This window comes from Chelonia mydas, chromosome 8 (assembly GCF_015237465.2).
Source record: "Chelonia mydas isolate rCheMyd1 chromosome 8, rCheMyd1.pri.v2, whole genome shotgun sequence".
Taxonomy (NCBI): domain Eukaryota; kingdom Metazoa; phylum Chordata; order Testudines; family Cheloniidae; genus Chelonia; species Chelonia mydas.
In genome coordinates this window covers 75765428-75772064 of record NC_057854.1, presented here as the reverse complement: position 1 = coordinate 75772064, position 6637 = coordinate 75765428, and positions in this window count along the sequence as shown.

Genomic DNA, 6637 nt, shown 5'->3' with positions numbered 1-6637 from the left:
TACAGCCAGCAAACTTATATTTAGGTTAGGAAGGTTTCCATTTTTATCGCTAAGTGTTGGTAAAAGTCGATTTCACTGTACACACACCAACCAATGAAAAATATTTCCATTGACAATAAGTGAAATGGAAATTTACAGATAGGCAAAGAAAGAAAAATGCTGTATGAGAACTTGTTGGATTTGGGGTGGGGGTGAAAAATGAGGCAGCAAGACTCCCTTTCCCTTCAGGCCTGGCAAAAACTCTCTCCACCCCCACTGAGACAAGGTAATCATCCAACAGGTGGGCACAATCCTCTCTGAACTCAGAGGGCACATATGATTGAAGCTCCTAATTCTTGTACAGATTTCATGGCCCAAACCATTCTAAATGTTTTGGCAGTTCTTCAAACGCAATTCGGGGCATGGCCAGCCATGTGAAGAGAGCTTGGAAAAACAGCTGTGAGGGTTAACTGAGGTCTCCCCTCCTGCTCAAAACAAGAATTATCCCCTGGTCCTTGCACCAGATTTTTCTCTCCTAAATGACCCAGACAGAATCCCAGGAGCAGTGGGACACAGTTGGGACACAGACAGATTTTCAAGATCAGCCAGTTATGGTGGGAACCCAGGCTGGACCTCACAGTGAACACGTTAGTTCACTGAGGTGATGAGGTCCAGGGGATAAAGCACTGCACTGGGATTCAGGAGATCTGGGTGTCACAGATTAGGTCATCTGCACCTGCATTTCCTCTCCATGGTCCAGCAAGGGTACCCACTGGGCTTCAGACTCCGCAGCTATCACCTCTCTTGGGTGAAACCTGTTTCTCTCTCCCTCCTGACCGGAGTATTTTCCAGGCTGCAGTTCTCTGCCTACAGTGTGATATTCCCACCAAGCCAGACTGCTAGAGAGGCCAGCACCTGTGCTTTGCTTTCTCTCGGAAGGCTCAGACAGGGATGCCCCAAGGGAAAAAGGTAGAGCAGGCCAGTTCTACAAGTTCCCTCCTAAGTGTTGACAAGCTAACCAAGCAATGGGAGTCAACGGAGCATGAAGTGAAGGATCTCAAGTGCCGGAGACAGCAGCTGGCCACACATCTCCAGTTTGCTGAGGAGGAAAAAAAGACCTTGCTCCACTTAGTATGTGACCTCAAGATGGAAGCTCAGTGTACAGGGATAGACAGGCTGTGGTGTGCAGAGACCCCGAAGTCCAGGAGGCAAAGGTGAACTATAAGGGCTCTTAAATGCTCTCCAGGTAAGAGAGACCTGGGAGAGCAGACCCACTAAAGGGGGCAAAAGAACAGAGAAAAACACTTTCTCAAGACAGAGAGATCAGGGAAAGAAGACCCTTCTAAAGCAGGACAAGAGACAGTAGTAGAACTACCACCCCAATCCTATTGGGGACGAGAGGGGTGTGATGAGGGGGACTAGGCCCAAAGGGAGGCCGCAGGGTTCTGCCACACCCATCCCAAGAAAGGAGCAGTGGAGAGGTCCTCCAAGTGGCCTAGAGTGGTTGTGAGGAAGCAACCAAACAGAGGAGTTGCTGGAACAGCCAATCAGGGGTCAGGAGGGCTGAGTCAAGAGGGGTCTCTGTCTAGAAGGGGAAGCAGACAAGGCTCTGTGCAGAGGGTCTCAGCAGCTGGGACCAGGCTCCATGCCCACTTCACTTCCCCACTGCTGCAGCTGCCACCAACCAGCAGTTATGCTCCTCTGCTGGGGATGTTGGCAGAGACTCTGTGAGCAGAAAGGCTACACCCCAAGAGTATTGACCCCCCTGCTAGACAGAGCCCCTTCCTGACCCTGGCCTTTCAGTGCAGTGCCAGAGTCTGCACAGGGAAAGCAGAAGGGGCCACGCTCAATGGCTGAAGTCAGCAGGGGGCCCTGTCCAGCAGGGGGCCAGTACTCATGGGTCCATCTTTCCACTCCCCTCTTAAATCTGGCCCTTCTGTGCTGCCCTGTTCACTTCCCCTGCACAGGTGGGGAGCGAGACAGGCAGGGAGCCAGGTCCTGGCAGACAAGACTGTCTGACTGCAGCAGGGGGTGGAAGATTTCCTCAACTGCCATATACCTAGTACCCCAACCCCCCTGTGGTACTGGGCACCCCACCCTGGTCCCCATGGGTACAGGGTACTCCTCCCCAATAACCTCATTAAAAGGGGGGGTATGCGTGGGACATGAATCTCTGAAGTGGGGCTCAGCAACAACAAAAGTTTGGGAACCTCTGGTCCAGACCTTTAGCTCCACAGCACAGACCTCTACCACTTCAGCTAACAGAGTAACTTGTAGCAGTAATCGTCTATTTGTGGATAGCAAAAGAATGTAGAAGATTCAGAACTCCTGGGTTCAATTCCAGACTCTGGAGGAGCGTGTCTCTAGTGTTATAGAACTTCTGCCCCTGTCCCTCTAGCCTGTCTCTTCCCTTTTATCTGCACCATCCCGGCTCTCTTCCTGCTCTGTTCCTATCTATCTCCCACATTCTGGTTCCAATCCACCACCGTGCCCCAGATCACATCCCCTCTACCTGGGCTCCTCCCCACCCTGCTTCCCTCTACTCTTTATCTTCCCTCCTGTCCCCCTTTCTCACCTCTCTGTATTCACATCAGGCAGCTTCCTCTTCCTCCACACTACCTTGGGGCCAGCCAGCAGGGAGGACACAGAGCTCAGCAGACTGTCTCCTTGCTCTCCATTCCCATGCCCAGCGCCACCACAGCAACCTCTGGTAGCTTAGCCCCTGCACCTCTGGGCTGGAGCATACTCACTACAGATGGAATATTTTTCAGGCAATTTAACTGCCAGACTAACGAGTCTCTACTGAGCATGTGGCAACTGCAACTTTCTCAGTGGCTTGTAACTTGGTCAAAATTTGGGTGAATTTTCACAGAGATGGCACAAGACACATCCCTGATACTAGGGTTACACATCCCTGATACATTTCAAGTCCCCGCTCCCAACTAAACTGGTCCTAGAACTTCAACAAAATGGCTATAAGAATCGTCTTAACGTATATAAAGCAATGTATTTTCTACAGCTTAACTATTTTAACTGAAATAAAAAGAAAAGAAAATTAAGCCTCAGACAGACACTAAGCATGGAAAAATTGAGCCCTATCAGTTAACATCTGACACAGTTATAAACCATTAATTTAGCAAAAAACATAATGTGTGGAGTTTTTATTTCTGAACTCACATGGCTGTGACAAGGAACATGAAATAACTATAGGACTTATTATCTACTGAGATGACAACATGTGCTCAGAGCTATACACAGGTGGACAAGGTTCTGTCTCAAAGGGCTTGTGGTCCAAACTAGACAGACAATACATTAGAGGCACAGATTACACCAAACTGTCCAGTTGGGGCCAACATCTGAAAATAGTTTATTGTTTTTCTGGGCAATTTTTGCTCAAAGTCTCTATGGAAAGAGTAGATTTTAAAGGAGAGACATGATTGAAGAAAGGGTTGTCTTTTGGCATATGAAAATGGAGAAACTATTTCTAAAGCTAGAAGTTAAGGCTCATGCTACCAGAAATAACCTTTGCAAAACAAGATAAAAGAGCTAGTTAAAACTCCTGTCTAGAGATCTTGCATGACCCCTATTTCTCAGGAACAGCAAAGCAGCCTTGTTGCCCAGGTGTAAGCAAGTATGTGTCTGTGTGTTTAGGTTTCTTAACAAAGTATAGAATGCCATCAAGAGACTATCTTATTCTATTGCAAGAATTTCTGGTGCCTATTAGCAGTCTGTTGAAATGATCCTTAATAAAGAGTCTTCATAAAACACAGAATTCTCTTGGTAATTTGTTGTTGCATGAGTGCACATACAGTATATGTGCATCTCAAAGTACATGGGAAAAGTCACAGATAGGATAATAAGTCTTTCACAAGTGGAGCCTTAAATTAGTAAAGAAAGAAAAGATGATGCTTTCTACTGAAATGATTTTATTTTTTTTTCCCACAAAGGAAGTTGAGATATATCTATCTGAAGAAAAATTACTGCAAAGCAGCTGGAACACTGGAACCTCCATAATATATTGCACATTTTAATCATGTTTGATACAACACTTTATATGGATATCAATTATACTAATGACTCTGACATAATACCCTGGGGTGCCTAAGGGATATGTATTGTCACCTTCCTTTTGTCGTAAAAATAGTGAATTGTTCTATATCCACACTAAAGTAGTTTCTTTCATTTTTATAGAATGAATGAGTAACACTGTAAAAAAAAGGACATTTTATCCCATATTAGTTTAGCAAACAGAAGAGATTTCACATATGACAGTACTAAATATACTCTTAAGCTGCTAATAAAGACAAAGCCTAAGGGGAAAAATTCTAATAAGAAGCAATGCTAGAAGTTTTTATTTCCGGATCTAAAGCAAAAATATTCCACTTAGGTATAGTTTTAAAGGTATCATATAAGAAACTGAGGTTTCCAATAACTTTTACATTTGATAAAAATCACTTCAATTTGAGCATATTTTAACACTGAAAACAACTGGTTTTAAGTGTAGAGTTATTTGTGCAACTTGTCTATATGCATTTTACTGAGTAAAAGAAAGCTGAAGGTTTGATCTGTAAATGAACTTCAGCAGAACTTCCCAAGCTGAGGTCTATGGAATACTTGCTCATGTCTGTAGACAGCTGGCAGGTCACATGGCTCTTGCTCCCCTCATTCCTGGCAGAGAGAAACAGTAGAAGGCAGGGGGAAATGCCAGCCTCCATTGTCCACATTAAATTTTCAAAAAAACACCACTGTACTTTCTCCCTTGTTACCCCTCAATCTTGAGGCACTCCCCATAAACATCTCCAAAACTAACACATTATCCTCCTTCAAACCCTCCTATACCATCATGCCTACAAAACACTCAACAACAACTAGGCCACTGGAGTGCCGAAACTACTGCCTACAATCCTGACCAATAGTATCTCATTGTTTACTTGTACTCCCACATCTGTTGTCCCTTGTTTTATATATTGATTGTAAGCTATTGGGGGCAGGGACCATTTTTTTGTTCTGTGTTTGTACAGCACCTAGTACAATGGCCTCTTGGTCCATGACTAGGACTCCTAGGCACTCTGGTAATACAAACAACCAATGAAGCTCAAAATTGTACAGTGTGATTAAGGATTCCTCCCCCACCCCCGCCAAAAAAAAAAAAGTACAGAACACTTTTAGATAGGAGGCTGCCAGCCATTGTTACCATCAGCATTGTCTCAATTCTATGAACAGATCTGAGGGATTTGCTGTGTTTAGCATCAACTCTTAGCTACTGCCCCAATTAGCTCAGAAATGGGAGGCTAAACCCTAAGCAATTACCTTGGCAGGCTCCACTGTGGCCCGAGAATGTTTCTTGATAGTAGGCCAGATTATGGTATGCTTTGGGTGGATGTAAGTTTCCCTCAAAAAGCAGTGTTAATATCTGTCACAAGGGTGACATCTTTGAACAGCACTGTGGGCATGGCAGTAAAAACACAGGTGATGACACATTCCTTCCTCGTCTCCTAACGGATCTCGTCCGACGTGCTGAACTATGTGAAGAGCAGAAATGTGTTACTGTGCTGTCCAGGCAGGGCATCCAAGAAGAGGGCTGATGTTTCCAAGAAGAGGGCTGATTGTTCCTCACATCAGCTAGAACTGGCTTCTGAGGCAGGGTGGAAGCACTAGTGACAAAATTATGTGCAGGAAAGTTTTGTAGGGTGAGATTTAGCAGCTCCTAGAGCAGCAGAAGTGAAGAGTGATTTCATAGCCTCAACCAAGGCTGCAGAATAGGATTTTAAGGGTCCTTATGACGTTTGAAATCCTTGCTTGAATTTCCTTTTTGCTTCTGCTTCATCCATTACAAGGTATCAGAGACCCATAATGATCTGTGAAGGGCAAAGGGTGCGTTTAGGCTTGAAATGCCAGGGTGTGTTCACAGTGCTTTCCCAGATCTTCCACTCCCTGGCTCTTTGATCAATGAAGGATTCTATGGAATTCAGTAGAAAAATGGTGGATGTTCCAAAGAAAAATGCAACAAATTCCTCAGCTTTTATTATAACAATGCCGAACACCAGTGTATATACAAATACTTTTTAAACTCTTGTATTACATTAGCTATTTCTGCTATTATTGCTAGAAACAAAGCTACTCAGAATGTTTATAAACCCCTTTCATATAGAAAGAGCACCCACCCTGCTCTGGGATAAGGCATAAACCCAGTGGCCAAACATACCTCCTTCCAGTATTTTTTTTTTAATAATTTGGAAACTTACTTAATAGCATCCTAATAAATATTGTCCTAATGTCCTCTCTCCCCAAGCTTAGCTTTTCCAGAAGGTTTCCATTTCTGACCCTAGTTTCCTTTTCTCCCAAAGAGAACCTTGAAGCCCTTCTTCTAGGCTGGTTGGAGCTAATTAAATCCACTTCCAAGCATGACAGCAGTAATTCCACTGAATCTTCATGGAGGATTGAAGAAGCTGACGACAGGATGACTTAGACCACATACCTATGTAGGACCCGAGAGATTGTAACCCTGTTACATCGCCATTGAAAATGTCATTTTAAAATCAGCCACTGAAGGAAAAGGAACCCATAACTAAAAGTGGAAAAACAATTTTTATTGTGTTCATGTTTTCTAAACTTCTGTGTTAACCTTCTGAGAGAACGTATAATAATACATTAGTCT